Below are 20,641 nucleotides of genomic sequence, written 5' to 3' on the forward strand. Positions count from 1 at the left end.
ATACTTGAACAGAACTTATCAGACCAAAATTTTAACCTGAAGGTGGCATTTAACCCAAGAATCATAGTAAATTTTTACTGTATCTTTTGTTTTGGAAAAGATCAAGCAAGATTTGCAAACAGTTGAGTATGCAGTGTGTTTTACACACTTGATTCATTACCCAATCACCAATCCAACTATTTCCTTGGCAATCTTTCTAAATTATGCAAAGTTACTTTAAAATGAGCTGATAGATGGTGATGTGATAACAATTTCCCCCGCCCCCCCAATCCTTAAAGTGATGGTTTATAATCAGGGTGATTTTGCCCTTGGGGGACTTAAAAGACAAGATAAATGTGTTGTTTGTTTGTGGATCATTTTTTTAATCTGATTTAAAAGACAACTGCATAAAATTATAATTAGAAATCTCTGCTGATGGGCACATAACATATGTAAAGATGCAATGCACAACATGTATAAAGATGGAACCTTTAGGACAATAACACCACAAAGGAGGGTAGGAAAGGAGATACACAGCAGCCACGTTTTTGTATACTATTTAAATTAAGCTGGTATTAATGCAAACTAGATGGTATAAGTTGGTAACTGTAATACATAGAGCAACCACTAAGGAAATAACTAAAAAACAAAAAAAGGTCAGAGAAATAAAACAGTTAAAATGTACACAAGAAAATACCTAGTTACCATAAAAGAAGCCAGCGATGGAGGAAAGGGGAATGGAGGAAAGGGAAGGAAAGGAAAAGACACAGATGTGTTTCTTTTCTGGATCCCACAGACACATGGAAACATAAGGACTGTCCTTCTGCGACTTACCTTCTACGTCCACCCATGTTGCAAAGGGCCGCATTTCAAACTAATATAAACAGACACAGTTCAGAGACTATTTCTACCCCAGGGCAGAGGGCTGGGGGAGACACAAGACAGATGAAGGAGACTGAGAGGTGTTCACTACTAGCAGTAAAGTAAGTAAGTTACAAGAATGTGAAGTGCAGCACAGGAAATAATGACATTTTATAACTTTACACAGAGTGCAGTCTATACAATTATCAAATCCCTATGCTGTACACCTGAAACAATACTGCCAGTGAACTAACCCTGCAATAAAAAATGTGGACAGAGGAAAGTCTTCTCTACAGCAGAATGCTAGTTAATAAATACAGATTGATGGTGTGTGATCAAAAAAGAAAGAGAAAACAAGTAAGATAACCATATAGGTAAATCCTTTATCAATAATGGCATTATATGTAAAAGGTTAAATACAAATTAATGTATTATATAATGGCAGAACAGATTAAAAATGAAAAACCACGTGACCCAATTATATACTGTCTACAAGACACACTTTACCAGGAAAGGTGCAAAAAGCTTGAAAGTAAGAGGATGAAGATATTAAATGCACAAGGTAACCAAAGAAAGCCACACTGAGCACATTAAACAAGGCAGACTTAAGACAAATGTTTCTACTAGAAACAAACAAACAAAAACTCAATAGAAGCATTGTATAAGGAGAAAGGGGTAATTTTATGAAGAAGATGCGACAACTATAATCATGTAAGAAACTCACAACAAAGTCACAACACCTAAAACAAAAACTGACCAAACTGAGGGAAGAAACAGGTGTCGACCACAGTAGCTGGAAACATTTAACGACACAGTTTCAATGACGGAAAGAACAGCTGGACTGAAAATTCACAAGGAACACAAGACTGGATTTAAACCTCTACAGGTAAAACTCTATAGCTGAAGACTATAGATAACTACTGCTGCATACGACTTAACTACTTAAATACCATAAACCAACTGAATTTTATGACACTATGGAAATGCTCCACCCAAACATTACAAAACAATGTATTCTTCTCACACTCACAAGGAAAGATGATAAGCTAGGCCATTAAACAAGGCTCAATACATTCACAAAGGATCAAAATCATGCCAAGTATTTCCCTGATCAACAATGGAACAGAATGAGAAATCACTCACAGAGGGAGAGCCTGGGAAATTCACAACTCTGTGGAAGTTAAACAAATATACACCTAAATGGTGAGTGGTGAAAAGGTAAAATTACAAGGGATTTATAAGATAGGCTGGGAGGAAGTAAAATACAAATGCAACACACCAACAGGTGTGGCATTTAACAAAAGCAGTGCTTGGAGGGAAGTGGAGGGCTGTAAACGCCTGTAATAAAAAAAGGATGGTTAGAGGTAAAGCACTGAAGGGCCTGAAGACAAGGAAGGCAGGCAGGGTGCCTCTAGAAGCTGGCAAAGCAAGACTCTGCCCTGGAGCCTGCTACAGAGGGAACCAGCCCTCGACTTCAGCCCAGGGAGACTGGTCTTGGACTTCTGACTCCAACAACCACGACAAAGGGCATCTGGGTTGTTTTCTAAACCAGTGAGTTTGTGGCATTTTGTTACAGCAGACCCAGGCAACTAACACACACTAACTAAAATCCACTAATCCATCCATCCACCCACTTGTCCACCCATCCATCCATCCACCCATCCAACCACTAATCCATTCAGCCATTCAACCACACACTTATCAATCCATCATCCATCCACCCACCCACCCACCCACCCACTTATCCATCCATCCACCCATCCACCCACTAACCCATTCAGCCATTCATCTACCCATTATCCATCCATCCATGCATCCACCCACCCATCCATTCACTAATCCATCCATGCATCCACCCACTGATCCATTCAGCCACCCATCCATGGACACTTAGGTGGTTTCTGTTTCCTGCCTGTTATGAACTGTAACAGTGGGAAAGACACCCTGTTTTAAGGGGAAACCTCTATCACTCGCCATGTCACTGACGTCTCCTCGGGGATCACAGCCCTGAGTCACGCGCCTCGACCCTCCGTTTCTTCCTAGGCAACCTCACCTTCATCACTGCCCTCACCTGGAGGATTCTGATGAGCACCGGATGAACTGACATGTGAAGAGCACTGAACGCCATTCTGGAAACTCACAAGATTTGTTTTTCTCTGGAAACATCCCAGTCTTTGCAGATGTGATGAAGTGAAGGGTCTGAGATGAGGTCCTCCTGGATGAGGGAAACCCTAAATCCAATGCCAGGGCCCTCATAAGGGACAGATGAGCAGAAACACAGCAAGACCCACAACTCCTGAGCCTGCACTCTAGGGCCTGGAACCCACCATTACTGGGCATGTAGCTGTGAACTACCGAAGGCCGCATGTCCTGGAGCCGATACGCTCTGCGGTAAGAGGAGCTACCACAATGAGAAGCCTGCACACCGCAACCAGAGTAGCCCCCCCCCCCCCCCCGTCACTGCAAGTGGAGAAAGTCTGTGCACGACAACAAAGATCCGGTGCAGCCAAAAAGAAAAGAACGTGCAGGCTGTCACCAAAGTGGGTCTGAAGAAGCTGCATAAAAGACTGACAGAGAACAGGAGTTCTTTCAAGGTGTCGCCCTGAATTCATGTGTTGAGTGGGGTCTATCCATCAACCCCTGCTAGCTTGGGAGTCATTTGAATGAAACACTTCACCTTGAAACCCAGAGACGTGCAGTTTTTTAAAGCCCTCCTTTCCCACCCAGATCAACAGCTTCCACTTCTTTTCAAGACCTTCCTTCAGTGGCTGCTCCTGTTATCCCAACATTTTCATCCTTGCTGTGGGTACAGTGGATTGAATTCCCCATGGACTGGATCACGCGTGATGTATGCACTGGTACGGAGGCAGCGCCAAAAGCACTTTTAATTTAGTACAGTGCAAAGCGCTGTGGGATCTAGCAAGAGATGGAGAAACGTAAAAAAAGGATGCAGTTCTTCTCCTTTGAAGATACACAAGCCACTGTGTCACTGGCGCTATTTCTTTAGCTGCTCTGTGCGCTTCCGTTTACTTGTTTTTTTGGTGTGGGTGGGGTAGAAGACTGTCAGAGAACCCAAATGGAAAGCGATGACAGGAGGAAGACTGGGGGAAATCACACGGTAATCGTGGTGTCTCAGCTACCAACAGCACAGTTCTGGGCGTCCACGGGGTGCCTCCCTGGCCGCAGTCTGCCTGGGAGATCTGTCCGACGCCAGTGCAGCTCCCTGACCCCTTCCCGGCATTAAACACCCTACATTTCTGGGGGGGATTCGCTTGCTGCAGCTGCCATGACAACGCACCGAACGCTGGGGGGCTTCAACAACAGGAAGTTACGCTCCCCCAGCCCTGGAGGCTGGAAACCGGAGATGCAGGCATGGAAAGAGCTGGCTCCTCCTGAGGCCTCTCCCCTGGGTGTGCAGACAGCCGTCTCCTCCCGTGTCCGCCCGTGGTGGTCCCCGTGTGTGCCCCTGTGCTGCTCTTCTTTTCTTATAAGGACCAGTCCTAAGGGGTCAAAGTGTGTGTGTGAGTCGCTCAGTCATGTCTGACTCCTGCAACCCCGTGGACTGTGGCCCGCCAGGCTCCTCTGTCCATGGGATTCTCCAGGCAAGAACATTGGAGAGGGCTGCCAGTCCCTTCTCCACCTAAGGGGTCAGGATCCAGCCTAATGCCCTTATTTTACCTACTTACCTCTTTAAAGACCTTGACTCCAAGTACAGCCCCAATCTGAGGCCCAGGGGGTTAGGGCTTCAAAATATGAATTTTGGTGGTGCACACATCAGCCCACAACTCTGAGTTATTGATCTTCACCCACGCAGCATTTCTGTCAAAGGCAAGGTGTGCGTGTGTATGAGGCGTGCGTGCTAAGTCACCTCCATTGTGTATGACTCTTTGCGACCCCATGGACTGTGGCCCGCCAAGCTCCTCTCTCCATGGCATTCTCCAGGCAAGAATACTGCAGAGGGTTGCCATACCCTCCTCATCAAAGGCAAGGGCAACTGATTAAAAAATATCCTTCTGTGTCTTGTTTTTTTATGGGAAGGGACTAAAGACGGACCCCAGGAAATATGAGTCAATATTCTTTTAAAAAACATCTGCTCACAAAATGGACAGTGGTTCGCACATCTCAGACTTCATTTACTTCTACCCCGGCATTTTTGCAAAGACGAAAAAGCAGTCAGGCGTCCTTTCCCTTCCCAAGCACAGCGCACCTTTTGTGGCCACAGGAGGCGGAGCTCAGTCGGCACAAGCAGAAACTCACCTGTCCTAGTCCCCCAATCTCAGGGGCTCTGAGAGACGAGGAGACACAGGTGCCCACCCTGTTCGCAAACGCCAGGGCCTTTGAGTCTGCAACTCTGAGGACCCAGAAGTGTCCTCTAGGGACAGGCAGAGGCTCCTCAGACGCACAATTAACGCTCATTTTCTGACTCCCACAGGTATACAGCCTTACGCCCATGTTACTCCAAGTCAGACACAGGACATGCAAGAAATCCTTCAGCCATTCACATATCGTTTTCATGGCCCTGCCCCCGGGACCTGCACGGACCTGGGAAACCTACTGAACAAATGCAGAATTCTCGTCAGGTTCAAAGATTATGGGATTTAGGTGGAAAACATTCATATATGCCAAGAAATGCAAAAATCTAATCAGCTGGGTGGAAAAACGGTTTCCATAATGAACAGGCAGGCACCTCTGGACTCCCAAAACATTCACAGGCATGTAAAAGGGGAATAAGTTTTTGCAAGTTATTTGTCATGTTGTTGTATGTACTCTTTAATGGAATTTGGCCTATTGGGGCAACAATGCTATAAATAAACTTTGAAGTACACACTGAGATTACTAATTTTCACCTGCCCTTTCAAGACAATATTATCAAGGGTCTTCCCTCGTCGTCCAGTGGCTAAGACTCTGTGCTCCCAGAGCAGCGGACCCAGGTTTGATCCCTGGCTGGGGAACTAAGATCCCACGGGCTTCAACTAAAGACTCCACCACGTCACAACTAAGAGCGCGCACACTGAAATAATTCCCACAAAGACGACATGACTGGAAGTCCACTGGAAGATGCAAGGGAACCTGACGCTCGTCTGTTTCACAGACCTCATGTATTAGGCCTTAAAGTGACCACTGTCTATTCAGAAAGGCTGTGTGTGTCAATTCACAAAAGGCAAGTACTGAGCCAGGAAATAAAACGCGCTCCAACGGAGCTTCACAAGCAGAAAGGTGTTTAAGTGGATTAAAAAACGTGCAAACGGTCAAACTCTATCACGGCCTCTTAACAGTGATGGTTAACATCAGAGCTGTGACCCGAACTAGCTCAAGTGAAGTGTTTGGGCCTCCCTGAGGGGTACGGAGGTAAAGAATCTGCCTGCCAATGCAGGGGACGGGGTTCGAGCCCTGGTCTGGGAAGACCCCACATGCCGAGGGCAACTGACCGAGTGCACTGCGACTACGGAAGCCTGCTCACCTAGAGGCTCTGCTCCGCAATGAGAGAAGCCCGCGAGGAGAAGCCCTCCGACCGCAACCAGAGAAAAGCCCACGGCAGTGAAGACCCACCGGAGCAAAAATGTCAGATAGAGAAAAAATTTTCAAGAAGACCTCAGATAAACAGAGGGTCACAAGCATCAGGGTGTTTATGTTGATGAAAAAAAAACCCGTGTAAGCAGAGTCAAATATCATCCTGTCCTCTTAATAGTGATGATTAATGTCTACCAGATTTATTAACAGAATAAGCAGAAGTGTTTAAGGGACAAGTACGATTCTGAAACTTTAACAGTTGATAATGCTTTTAATTGGAATGTAACTGCTTTACGGTATTGTGTTAGTTTCTGCCTACAACAGTGTGAATCACCCATGTGCATACGTGTATCCCTCTCTCTAGAGCCTCCCTATCCGAACCCGTGGACTATAGTCTGTGGAAGTCTCCAGGCCAGAATACGGGAGTGGGTAGCCTTTCCCTTCTCCAGGGGATCTTCCCAGCCCAGGAATCGAACCCAGGTCTCTCGCAATTCCAGGCGGACTCTTTACCAGCTGAGCTCCCAGGGAAGCCCAAGAATACTGGAGTGGGTAGCCTATCCCTTCTCCAGGGGATCTTCCCGACCCAGGAATCAAACTGGGCTTTCATGCATTCCAGGCGGATTCTTTACCAACGGAGCTACTAGGAAATACGTTAAAACCCAGTGTCCAGGAGCCAACTGGACACACAAGAAGCCTCCTAAGTAACGAGACAGCCCCGTGAGATGCCGCCCGTGTGCATGTGGGGGTGAGATGAGGGGTGAGAAGGGGGACCCGCGGGCACTGAAGTGGAGCGCTGCTGCCCAAGGCAGAGGAATGCCCCTGGCACTCCCAGGACCGAGCTCCCCGTGATCAGGAGGAGGCGGGCAGTCAGGGGTGGACAGACAACAGCCGGGCAGGTGCGGGGCGGGTTTGCTGAACAAGAGGCTGGGCATCTAGCTTCTGCCTGTGACGCTCACACCTGGGGAAAACAAGCTCGGGTTATCCAAGAGCTGGGTGCCTGGATTATTCAAGGCCCTTCCTGAACACGCCAGTGTGCACGCCAAGGCAGGATGATGCGAGCAGAGGTCAGGAACCCGCTGGATGAGACAGCAGGGCCCACAGGGATCCCTGGGGAATAACAAGCGTGCGTGTGCGTTGCCTCATTCTCCTGGACGGTTGCGACAGCCCCTAGGCAGGTCCTAGCCTCGCGGGCTCAGTCACCCCCACTGAGGTCACTGCCCTGTGTGGCACCCCGAGACTGTGGGGCCGGGCGACAGGCGGGAGGTGAGGTCTACGTTCCTGGGGCTGGTGCGAGGCAGAGAGCACCCTGGGTGCCCTTCCTGAGGCCTCTACGCTCACCTTGCACTGGGGCCACGGCTGTTCCCCACCCTCGGCGCGTGCAGATTCGCACAGGGGGCCCCCCTCCTGCCACCCAGCCGGCTCCCACAGCCCTGGGCGGTGTGCTCAGTCGCTCAAGTCGTGTCTGACTCTTTGTGACCCCATGGACTGTCGCCCGTCAGGCTCCTCCATCCAAGGCAAGGAGGCAAGGATGCTGGCGTGGGTAGCCTTTCCCTTCTGTAGGGGATCTTCCCAACCCAGGGATGGAACCCGAGTCTCCTGCTTTGCAGGCAGATTCCTTACCAACTGAGCCACCACGGAGGCCCTCCCGTGGGCCTGCTCAGGACGAATCCAGTGTCCTGAGAGGCATGACTCACTTCCTGCCCCCGGCTCCCAGGAAAACTGGGTTAGCTGAGCAGATTGTCCTTCCCTGAACTGGCCTCAGGACCTCTGGAAAACCGTGAGGCTCAAGAAGCGAGGCGAGGCCTTGACCGTCTCTCCCCTCGACCGCCCTGGCGAATCCCTGCTGTCACGCTGATCTTAAATGCCCTCTGAACCAAAAACCCTGTCCTCAAGCAGGCTCCCCAACTGGGCGGGTCAGCCTCAGATCACACTTCCTCCTTGGGGGGGACTGGCCCGAAATCACTCAGTGTCAGACTTTGCATCAGGCTGCTCTCAGCCTGGCTGAATGAGATGAGGGCTGCAATACAGCTCGGGCTTCTGGGGAAGAACATGCTCGTCCGGCTGCACCTGGCCGACTCGGAGATCACTTACGTGTTTGTGTCATAACCACACACGCACACGCACGCACGCACAAAGCCAGCACACGGGAGGGCAAGTCAGATGTACCGCAACAGGTAGAGTCAAGGGCTATTTTTACAGGCCCGGATGCCTTCCTCCTGCAGAGTATTCAGGGGCCCACTTCTGTGCAGACTCCTCTGAGCAGGCAAAGCAGGGGCACTTGGGGGGAAAACTCTTGCTGGGGTGGGTCCTCTTGGCAAAGCCTGCTTCACCTGTATGTGCCGGGCACCGGGCACTGTATGCCGTCTCCCCCACATGAGCACCAACACTCACCTGCTGTCACCAGCGTGTCTGGGAGGGACACACCTGCCCCGGGCACCCGAGAGTCTAAATAGCTGCATCTCTTCTCTTGCAGAGGCAACGCCGGTCAGGCTCTGTCCCCGAGGTGAGGTCCGTGGAGCCGGGAAATGCAGGAAGATGGGCAGGAACAGGGTGCCTGGCTCCCTGCCAGGGGACCAGCTGAGGCGGGCAGTGTCCACGGGGAAGACTCCCGGGAAACACTGTCACCCAAGGAGGGAGACGGGGGGCCCGAAGACACCAGCATGACCGTGAATCTTCAGCCAGCAGGAAGGACTTGATGTTGGAAAGAGACAGCGGAGGGTCAGAAGACAGAAAGGCCACAAGTGGCTCATGGAGAGCGTGGCAGACTGGTCTGGCCTCGGCTTGAAACCTGGGTCTTGGGGGTGGCCTCTGGGTGGAGTGCCCATGGGCACTGGGAAGTGTGGAGGGAGCTAAATGGGAGGTGAGGGTGCGCACAGGGACCCAGAGACGATAGAGCAGAAGGCTCCTCGAAGCCACGTGTCCGTGAGAGATCGCAGGGAAGGGGTCCACGGCCAAGGCCAGGGCCCTGAACATGGACAGAGGAGGACAGACAGATGCGATGCGCAGGACAGAGCAGGGTAGTAGAGGCTCATGAAGCCCAAAGTTCTGGAAACACAAGAGATGCCAGCCACACATGGACTCAATGGATGTGAGTCTGAGCAAACTCTGGGACATTGTGATGGACAGGGAATGTGCTGCAGTCCGTGGGCTCGCAGAGTCGGGCACAGCTGAGCGACTGAACAACAGCAAGCCGGCCACTCGAAAGTCACTGCACCCTTCATCCTGACAAAGTTCCTGGGTTGTGGGTGGAAAGCGTGCAGGCAGGATGGAGCCTGGACAGCAGGCAAATTGTGTTTCAGTGATAATCTAGAACAAGCTGTGCTCAGGTACTAAAGCCCTGGGCTTCCCTGGTGGTTCCGTGGGAAAGAATCCGCCTGCCAGTGCGGGAGACTCGGGTTCAATCCCTGGGGTGCGAAGATCCCTGGGAGAAGGGAATGGCAACCCACTGTAGGACTCTTGCCTGAAGAATCCCATGGACAGAGGAGCCTGGCAGGCTGCAGTCCATGGGGTGGCAGAGTCAGACACGACTGAGCGACTAAAGAACAGAAGAATTAGAAGCAGCGGGAGAAGAGGAGCTGGTGACATTCCTTAGAAAAGGCAATCCTTCCGTCCCTTGAGGAAGGAAGGGCCAGGGCCAGCCCATGTGGGGGCATCAGTCTGAACAGGAAGACCACCTCCCTCCCGGATGGGAAGGACAGCTGATGCCTGCAGAGTCCTGCACACTCACCCCAAGCCCGGGCACCGAGAAGACGCCGGTGTGAAAAGGACCCCTTCAGTTCAGGGCCTGACTCTCTCTCCAGCCCAACGCTCAATATGATATTATAAACGCCAAGACAGGTACCCTGCACTGGTTATTCAGTATCACAGGTGCGGTTACACGAAGCTGTTAAGTTCACATGTGTGCCATCTGCTCACCAAGGGCGGACGTGCCTTTACCAGATCTAATAACACACACAAATGCTATGAAGAAGGGCTGTATCGTATTCAGACAACTACATCTCTTTTGCAAAGTCACATTAAACACTGCACAAGGGCTTCCCAGGTGGTCCAGTGGAAGAGAGGCCAGCGTGCAACGCAGGGCACACGGGTTTGACCCCTGGCCCCGGATTCCCACATGCTGTGTAACAGCTGAGCCTGGGAGCCACAACTACTGAGCCCACCTGTCCCAGATCCCATGCTCTGCAACAAGAGAAAGCAATGTGAAGAGAAGCACAAACACCGCAACTAGAGAACAGCCCCGCCTGTCAGAGCTAGAGAACATACCGCACTTGTCACAACCAGAGAAAGTCCCACTTGTCACAATCCCCACCTGTCACAGCTAGAGAACAGCCCCCGCCTGTCACAGCTAGAGAACAGTCTGCCTGTCACAGCTAGAGAAAGTCACACTTGTCACAGTCAGAGAAGAGCCCCGCCTGTCACAGCTAGAGAACAGCCCCGCCTGTCACAGCTAGAGAACAGCCCCCACCTGTCACAGCTAGAGAATATACCATGCTTGGCACAACCAGAAAGTCCCACTTGTCACAGTCAGAGAAGAGCCCCGCCTGTCACAGCTAGAGAACAGCCCCGCCTGTCACAGCTAGAGAATAGCCCCCATCTGTCACAGCTAGAGAACAGCCCCCACCTGTCACAGCTAGAGAATATACCATGCTTGGCACAACCAGAAAGTCCCACTTGTCACAGTCAGAGAAGAGCCCCGCCTGTCACAGCTAGAGAACAGCCCCGCCTGTCACAGCTAGAGAATAGCCCCCACCTGTCACAGCTAGAGAACAGCCCCCACCTGTCACAGCTAGAGAATATACCATGCTTGGCACAACCAGAAAGTCCCACTTGTCACAGTCAGAGAAGAGCCCCGCCTGTCACAGCTAGAGAACAGCCCCCCCCGTCACAGCTAGAGAACAGCCCCCGCCTATCACAACCAGAGAATAGCCCCCACCTGTCACAGCTAGAGAACAGCCCCCGCCTATCACAACTAGAGAACAGCCCCCGCCTGTCACAGCTAGAGAACAGCCCCGCCTGACACAGTTAGAGAACAGCCCCTGCCTGTCACAGCTAGAGGAGAGCCCCACCTGTCACAGCTAGAGGAGAGCCCCACCTGTCACAGCTAGAGGAGAGCCCCACCTGTCACAGCTAGAGGAGAGCCCCACCTGTCACAATAAAATACAGCTCCCGCCCGTCACAGCCAGAGAACAGCCCCTGCCTGTCAAAATAGAGAACAGGTCTGCTTGTCACAACTAGAGAATAGCCTCCGCCTGTCACAGCTAGAGAACAGCCCCTGCCTATCACACTGTCACAGGTAGAGAACAGCCCTGCCTGTCACAACCAGAGAATAGCCTCTGCCTGTCACAGCTAGAGAACAGCCCCACCTGTCACACTGTCACAGGTAGAGAACAGCCCTGCCTGTCACAACCAGAGAATAGCCTCTGCCTGTCACAGCTAGAGAACAGCCCTGCCTGTCACACTGTCACAGCTAGAGAACAGCCCTGCCTGTCACAACCAGAGAATAGCCTCCACCTGTCACAACTAGAGAACAGCCCTGCCTGTCACAACCAGAGAATAGCCTCCGCCTGTCACAAGTAGAGAACAGCCCCACCTGTCACAGCCAGAGAACAGCCCCGCCTGTCACACTGCCACAGCTACAGAACAGCCCCACCTGTCACACTGCCACAGCTAGAGAACAGCCCCACCTGTCACAGGTAGAGAATAGCCCCGCCTGTCACAGCTGGAGAACAGCTTCGCCTGTCACAGCCAGAGAACAGCCCCACCTGTCACATTGCCACAGCTAGAGAACAGCCCCACCTATCACACTGCCACAGCTAGAGAACAGCCCCACCTGTCACACTGCCACAGCTAGAGAACAGCCCTGCCTGTCACAGCTAGAGAACAGCCCCGCTTGTCACACTGTCACAACTAGATAATATCCCCTGCCTGTCACAGATAGAGAACAGCCCTCGCAGCAATGAAGACCCAGCACAGCCAAAAATAAAATTAATTAATTTAAAAAACAGCAGCAGCAATAACAACAAAAAACAGTACACTGAAGGCCTTGTGTCGGCTAGCAGGCTGTCTTGGACCTGACTTTCTTGTATCTTGACGAGCCTCTGAAGGCCCAGGAGGGTCCCGCCCCGTCTGAGACATGCCCGAGACCCCAAAGGTGGGGGCGGGCTCTGCTGCGGGAGAACGCTTGAGGACGGGGAATGGCACCAAGTTGGCAGGGAGAGCGGGTACCAGGGTGAAGTGAGGAAGCAGGCTTTCTCCAGGTGATAGCTAACATGTTCAGTGAGCACAGGTGGGCCTGAGTGGGACCCTCCATCGACCCTCGGAGTGAGACAAAGGCTAGAACACGAGGGGTCAGCTATGTGGTCTCTGTGGTGGATGCATGCGTGCTCAGTCACTAAGTCGTGTCCGACTCTCTGTGACCCCATGGACTGTAGCCTGCCACGCTCCTGTGTCCATGGCATTCTCCAGGCACGGATACTGGAGTGAGTTGCCACTTCCTTCTCCAGTGGATCTTCCCAACCCAGGGATGGAACCTGCATCTATCACATCTCCTGCATTGGCAGGTGGGTTCTCTACCACCAGCGCCCCCTGGGAAGCCCAGTAAGGATGTCCCATTGTGCCTGAACCAGTGACGGTTGCCTGGCAGGCATTCCAAGTTGGCCCAAGGCCACCCACTGAGATGCTTGCTGAAACGACCCAGTAGGAAACAGCGGGCTCGGTTTTCTCTGGGTTCTCCAGGCAGCTCGATGGTTTCTCCAAACACATCTCAAATTCGACCAGAACTCCCCCTCTGCAAAGCCAGTCACCTCCACATACCACTTTCAAAGCTAACGCATGGTCATCCAGCTGTCAGTGCCAAACTCAAAGTACATGGTGGCAAAAGACAGTTATCTCAGCTTGACTCAGAGTCGGCCTTGATTATACAGTTATCAGGCAAAAAACACACGCTGTCAGTGTAACCAAAGGAAATGCTTCTAAGATAAAAAAGGGAAATAACAGACGCAGAGAAGAAATTGGAATGTACCAGCGACCAACTGAAATCAACTGTTTGTAGCCGGAAGAAAACACCAAGTAACACCTTGCTGGCACAAAACGTTTCTTCGATAACCAAGTGATCCCCTTTTCTTAAAGCAGGAGCAGAAAGGTTTCCAAGACAATGAAACCGTGGTGAACATGGACAGAGAACCCAGTGGACCTGTGAAAATGCAGCCACAGGGCCCTCACGCCAAGGACAGCGCTGGCCCAGCACTGCCAGAACTGCTGTTAAATCCATGTCATTCTTCACTCCAGCTCGAGCTCCAGCCTCAGGAGTGATGGATGAGAACACGCCAGGCCTGCAGTGGCAGACGTCTGCAGAGAGGCGTCGGCCCAGGGCTGCCGGGTTCCCGAGGGACACGGCTGTCACAAGGTCTGACGGGCACACCTTGTGAGCTGCAGGTATCGGTGAGTGGCTACTTCAGGAGGACATGTAGGAAGCTTCTCTCTTTTTTTTGAATGTGATCTCTTAACTAAATACCAGCTGCTGTTCAAGATTCTACCAAAAGATGGGAATAAAGATTGATACAACTAGTATGGAAAACAGTACAGAGACTCCTTAAACAGCTAGGAATAAAAACTACCGTATGACCCAGCAAGCCCAGTACTGAGCATATACCTCTGAGAAAACCGTAATTCAAAGATGCGTGGTACCTGAGTGTTCACTGCAGCACTATTTACAGCAGCTAGGACATGAAAACCACCTAGATGTCCACTGACACGTGAACAGATAAAGAAGACGTCTCACACACACACACACACACACACACACACACACACAAACATATACAATCAAATACTGCTGTTGCTGCTGCTAAGTCGCTTCAGTCGTATCCGACTTTGCGACCCCATAGACGGCAGCCCACCAGGCTCCCCCGTCCCTGGGATTCTCCAGGCAAGAACACTGGAGTGGGTTGCCATTTCCTTCTCCAATGCATGAAAGTGAAAAGTGAAAGTGAAGTCGCTCAATCGTATCCGACTCTTAGTGACCCCATGGACTGCAGCCCACCAGGCTCCTCCGTCCATGGGATTTTCCAGGCAAGAGCACTGGAGTGGGGTGCCATCGCCTTCTCCAACAATCAAATACTACTTAGCCATAAAAAGAAACAAAGCTGAGTCATTTGTGGTGATATGGGTGAACCGAGAGCCTGTCATACAGGGTGAAGTAAGTGAGAAAAACAAATATTCTATATTAACGTTTAACTAGGGAATCTAGAAAAACTGTACTGACAAGCCTATTTGCAGGGCAGGAATAGAGATGCACAGCAGAGAACAGACCTGTGGAGCAGCGTGAGAGGGAGGAAGCGGGGCGAATGAAGAGAGCAGCACGGACATATACACACTATCAGGCGTAAAATAGTGGCAAGCAGCTCTACAGCGCAGGGAGCTCAGCTCAGTGCTCTGTGATGACCTGGAGGGCAGGATGGGGTGCGAGGGAGGCTCAAGAGGGAGGGGATGTATGTATACATATCACTCAAGCTGAGGCTCCAATCCTTTGGCCACCTGATGTAAAGAGCTGACTCCTTGGAAAAGACCCTGATGCTGGGAGGGATTGGGGGCGGGAGGAGAAGGGGACGACAGAGGATGAGATGGTTGGATGGTGTCACCGACTCCATGGACATGAGTTTCGGTGAACTCTGGGAGTTGGTGATGGACAGGGAGGCCTGGCACACTGCGGTCCATGGGTTCACAAAGAGTCGGACACGACTGAGCGACTGAACTGAACTGACGGCTGATTCATACTGATGTATGGCAGAAACGAACACAACATTGTAAAGCGATTATCCTCCAAATAAACATAAATTAAAAAAAAGATTCCCCCCAAAGAAAATTTGGTGCCCAAATGTCTTCAGAGACCCCTGGGCCCAGCTCCAAGTGGGAAAAAAGACAAGGAAGGGGATGGAGGAGGACAGGGAAGTACTTCTGATACTCTGACAAGCTGACCCAGGGGAAGAGACTGCCCCTCCCAAGGCTACTTAATTCCCAGAGATGGTCAGAAGCTGTCTTTTGTATGTAAACGAGGGTGCCTTTCATATGCAAACCAACCTACCCAGAGCCCATCCTCCCAAATAGTCCTTTATGGATTTTTAAGCCACCTGCCAAAGCAGGAGACCTGAGAGACATGGGTTCGATCCCTGGGTCCGGAAGATCCCCTGGAGGAGGAAACAGCAACCCATTCCAGTATTTCTGCCCGTAGAATCCCATTGACAGAGGAGCCTGGGGGGCTACAGTCCATGGGGTCGCAGAGTCGGGCACGACTGAACCAACTGAGCACACATGCAAGCTGTGATCACGGGTCCGCATCTCACGTAGCCTGGACAGGCTAGCGGGCGTCGAGCAGACTCTAGTTCGCCTCTAGATCCGTTCCTGGCCTCTAGGCCTCGGGAGGCGAGTTAAGGGCCATCGACTGCCCGGCCCAGGGGCAGGACGCAGGCCTACGGAGTTGCCTGCCAGGCCAGGGCACGGAGCAGACCGCCCTCAGCGCAGGCACGGGCCCCCGTCTGCACAGGTACTCTGTGCACAGAAGCTAAGCTACTGACTGCAGGCATCACAGCAAAGGGCGTGAGGGAGCCAGACCCTAAAGGAAAATGGGGATGGATCTGACCAACACTCAGAAGGTAACCTGAGGGCTGCTGGGATGGTCGTCCACCTCTGCAAAGACCAAAAGCGGGAGAACACTTCTTAAGCACTTCTGCTCAAGAAACAGAAATGTGAGTCTGTCACGATCATTATGTGTTCAAGAAGATTCTCCTCAGACACCCAGAAGGCCATTTTAAACCACAGAAATGTGTTCTGTAACACCAGCACTGCCCTCGCCCCCCATTTCAACACAATTCTAGGAAGCTTCTAATACCCTGTGCATGCTACATCGCTTCAGCTGTGTCCAAGTCTTTACAAGTCTACGACAGCCCTCCAGGCTCCTCTGTCCATGGGATTCTCCAGGAGAGAATACAGGAGTGGGTTGCCATGCCCTCCTCCAGGGGATCTTCCTGACCCAGGGATCGAACCTGTGTCTCTTCTGTCTCCTGCACTGGCAGGCGTGTTCTCTACCATTAGTGCCACCTGGGAAGCCAGTATTCATGTACAGCTGATGGTGAGATCTTTATTTTTGAATGTAATGCAAACACCATGGCACCTTCTGACCTCAGGCTATGTATCCGTCACTTTTCAAACACTGCAAACACAGGTTTAAAAAGTCACTTGGGCAACTCTGTGTAATGACAGCTCTCGGCAGACGTTTCTTGGGGGCATTATTTCCCTTGCTCTTTTCTGTTACATTAAATCTCGGTCTACCCCTGAAGAATGACATGGCGTAAATGATAAATTATAGCAGCTTACAAAATGAAAGCAAGAAAAAAAAAGAAGCTGAAACAGAGAAAAGAGAGAATCATCATAAAGACAAAAGGGACCAAAGAATCCCCAACACACAGCTTTTTCCAAGGAGAAGGAGGGAAAAACAGATTGAGAGAAAAAACGATGACTCCTCTCCTGAGATCGTAGCTTGTTTTCGCTGCTGAGATTCCAGAGGAAAGCACACCACGAGGAGGATAAGGAAGCTAGCAGAAAGCAAGGCAAGGATGCTCTGCACCTGCGCTGGCAGAAACCTGCTGAGAATTTTAGCTGTCTTGCCAGCTGGACCAAACTCCTGTCGACCTGCAGAATTCTGCAGTTTTGATCTCACCCTCTTCCCAGTTATTCTAGAAACAGGAGCCGCTGTGGTGGATAGGAACTGCTAATGGCAGGCACACACTGAAGGCTGACGAGGTTTGGGACTGTTAGGAAGCACAGCTTAACAGGCCTGAGTTTCCCCACCTTGGTCCCCTCTAGAGTCCTTTCTTATTCCTGATGGATTTTCTCGGACAAGCAACACGGTCTGTTGGTACCTTCACCTGCCCCTTGGTTGCTCAGTCGTGTCAGACTCTTGGTGACCCCATGGACTGTAGCCGCCAGGCTCCTCTGTCCCTGGGATTCTCCAGGGAAAAATACTGGAATGGGTTGCCATGCCCTTCTCCGAGGGATCTTCCCGAGCCAGGGATCGAACCCACGTCTCCTGCATTGCAGGCATATTCTTGACCTTTGGAGCCCTCAGGGAAGTAACCTACGAAAGTGCTAAAGCCATCTAAGGAGACTGTTTGTCATCAGCTGTGTGGAGGTTCCGGGGTCTAGACAATCTGGCATAGGGGACGTGAACAAAAGGACGACGGGTGACAGGGGACTCTGACCCCGTGTGGGCACAGCTGTGAGCTGCTGAGCTCCAGAGAGGCCCTGCCTTCACCCAGAGGCACCCAGAAGCAGAACCGGGCCCTCCCACACCATCTCAAGGGCCATTACTGGGCAGGGACAAAGCTGCTGATGCTACTGCTAAGTCGCTTCAGTCGCGTCCGACTCTGTGAGACCCCATAGACGGCAGCCCACTAGGCTCCTCTGTCCCCGGGATTCTCCAGGCAAGAATACTGGAGTGGGTTGCCATTTCCTGCTCCAAGGCATGAAAGTGAAAAGTGAAAGTGAAGTCGCTCAGTCGTGCCCGACTCCTAGCGACCCCATGGACTGCAGACCACCAGGCTCTTCCGTCCATGGGATTTTCCAGGCAAGAGTACTGGAGTGGGGTGCCGCTGCCTTCTCCTAGGACAAAGCTATGGGAGTGCAAGCAGGTACACAACAGGCCATCCGCTCCTCTCCGTGACGGTGAATTAGAAGCCAGGTGTCACCCCTTAAAATCCGGCCATCTTGGACTCTGCTGGTGGCCCAGTGGTTAAGAGCGGTATTTCCCATGGGGGTGTGCAGGTTCAGTCCCTGGTGGGGAATCTAGGATCCCACATGTGGTGCTCAGTTTTGACCAGCTCTTTGTGCCCCCATGGACCGTAGCCCGCCAGGCTCCTCTGTCCAAGGGATTCCCCAGATACTGGAGCGGGTTGCCATTTCCTCTTCCAGCGTCTTCTGCATCTCCTCTACTGGCAGGCAGGTTCTTTACCACTGAGCCAAGGATCTCACATGTTGTGGGATTAAAAATAAATAAAAAAATCCTGCAATATCTGCATGTTTATGGAGACATGGTCAGTTATAATCAATACTGCAAATAATCATATTTTCCCTTACCCATCTATCACATTATTATTTTTCTGATTTTTTTTTAAGAATTTGAAAATAAGTTATTTTCCTAAGGCTGACTTTTTAAGGATTATAATTACTGCATCAAACTCCTAGAAAGCACATTATATGTATATCACATCTTACACATCCGCAGAATTCCTAATTCTCAATATGTTTAACATCCACCCTCCACCTGGCCCTGTTATCAAGGGCAATCATCAATGAATTGCTTCCTAAAACCCTGCACCTGGGTCATCCAACAAGGGAGGCCCTGGCCAAACGTGGCCAGTGAAGCCTGGAAACCTGGCTAGTTTGTGTGGAGATGCGTTCTGAGTGTCCAATACACACAGACTTCAAAGGCTAGGTAACAAAAATGAAGGTAAACTATCTCAATGACTTTTTTTAATTGATTATGTGTTGATTAACAATATTTTGGATGTGTTAGGACAGAAAAAGTTTCCATTCAAGCTCATTTCCTCTGTGTCTGTTTCCTTTTTTAACTTTGCTCTCTTACATGGTCCTACACCCTGTTTATTCAACTTCTATGCAGAGTACATCGTGAGAAACGCTGGACTGGAAGAAACACAAACTGGAATCAAGATTGCCAGGAGAAATATCAATAACCTCAGATATGAAGATGACACCACCCTTATGGCAGAAAATGAAGAGGAACTCAAAAGCCTCTTGATGAAGGTCAAAGTGGAGAGTGAAAAAGTTGGCTTAAAGCTCAACATTCAGAAAATGAAGATCATGGCATCCAGTCCCATCACTTCATGGGAAATAGATGGGGAAACAGTGGAACAGTGTCAGACTTTATTTTTCTGGGCTCCAAAATCACTGCAGATGGTGACTGCAGCCACGAAATTAAAAGACGCTTACTCCTTGGAAGGAAGTTATGACCAACCTAGATAGCATATTCAAAAGCAGAGACATTACTTTGCCAACAAAGGTCCATCTAGTCAAGGCTATGGTTTTTCCTGTGGTCATGTATGGATGTGAGAGTTGGACTGTGAAGAAGGCTGAGTGCCGAAGAATTGATGCTTTTGAACTGTGGTATTGGAGAAGACTCTTGAGAGTCCCTTGGACTGCAAGGAGATCCAACCAGTCCATTCTGAAGGAGATCAGCCCTGGGATTTCTTTGGAAGGAATGATGGTAAAGCTGAAACTCCAGTACTTTGGCCACCTCGTGCAAAGAGTTGACTCATTGGAAAAGACTCTGATGCTGGGAGGGATTGGGGGCAAGAGGAGAAGGGGACGACAGAGGATGAGATGGCTGGATGGCATCACTGACTCGATGGACTTGAGTCTGAGTGAACTCCAGGAGTTGGTGATGGACAGGGAGGCCTGGAGTGCTGCGATTCATGGGGTCACAAAGAGTCGGACACGACTGAACGACTGATCTGATCTGATGCCTATGAGATTGCAGGAGTCTGGACCACCAACTTTCCCCTCTCTTAAAGAGAGCCTCTTGTGCTCCTCAAGTCATTAAACAACTTCAGTTATTTAAGCAACAAGAAAATCCTTCCTGTTCAGGAGCTGAGTGTTTAATACTTGTATCTTCTTCCTTCAAAATCTTATCCTTGATCATAAATAATCTCAGTCCCCTCTGTCTCTGGGTCTAAATAGCATCTGAGGGCCAAAATTACTACCTAGCTCACAGATAATTGTTACCTGTGTCAACAAAAATCAAATTCCAAAGATTGAAAAGACAACAGCAGCAAACACTTCAAAAGCACTAGAAAGTAACCCTGGTGTTCTTGTCAGCATTCCTGCAACAATCTCCAGACTTCCTCATTGTCCACAAGCTTCGCCCTTCTCTAAGAATTCCTCACCCAACTCACTGTTTTCTGATCCACTTCTTGGAAAATTCAAGTACTGGGGCTAAAACAAACAAACAGAACTTCCTGGGAAAATGCATTTGGAATTCTGAAAAGCGGGCAGACCAAAAAAGAACTTATTATTAACTGATGACGCACTGTTATGCAAACAACAGACAAACTGAAGTCAGGCCCTTGAAAATTAGAACAGGTATGTGCTTCGTTGGTCAGTCGTGTCCGACTCTGCAACCCCATGGACTGCCTCCCACCAGGCTCCTCTGTCCATGGGGATTCTCCAGACAAGAATACTGGAGTGGGCTGCTATGCCCTCTTCTAAGGGACCTTCCCAA

The 20,641-nt window shown here is 50.5% G+C and overlaps 1 protein-coding gene across 11 annotated transcripts in view; it reads right to left on the reverse strand.

The window, feature by feature from the left end:
* The window catches only part of PUDP (pseudouridine 5'-phosphatase), a 67,212-nt gene that overhangs the window by 43,211 nt on the left and 3,360 nt on the right, over nucleotides 1–20,641 (reverse strand). Inside the window, exon 1 of one of the 11 annotated variants that reach the window (XM_086387704.1) lies at nucleotides 8,743–8,873. The exons of the other annotated variants lie outside the window; for them this stretch is intronic. The gene's annotated coding sequence lies outside the window, so the exon portion shown is untranslated. Of the gene's footprint in view, nucleotides 1–8,742; nucleotides 8,874–20,641 lie in introns of those variants that run through there. 11 annotated transcript variants of the gene reach the window in all.

Source organism: Bos grunniens, chromosome X, assembly GCF_055505025.1.
Source record: "Bos grunniens cultivar Pamir isolate PY7600 chromosome X, Bosgru_T2T1.0, whole genome shotgun sequence".
Classification (NCBI taxonomy): Eukaryota; Metazoa; Chordata; class Mammalia; order Artiodactyla; family Bovidae; genus Bos; species Bos grunniens.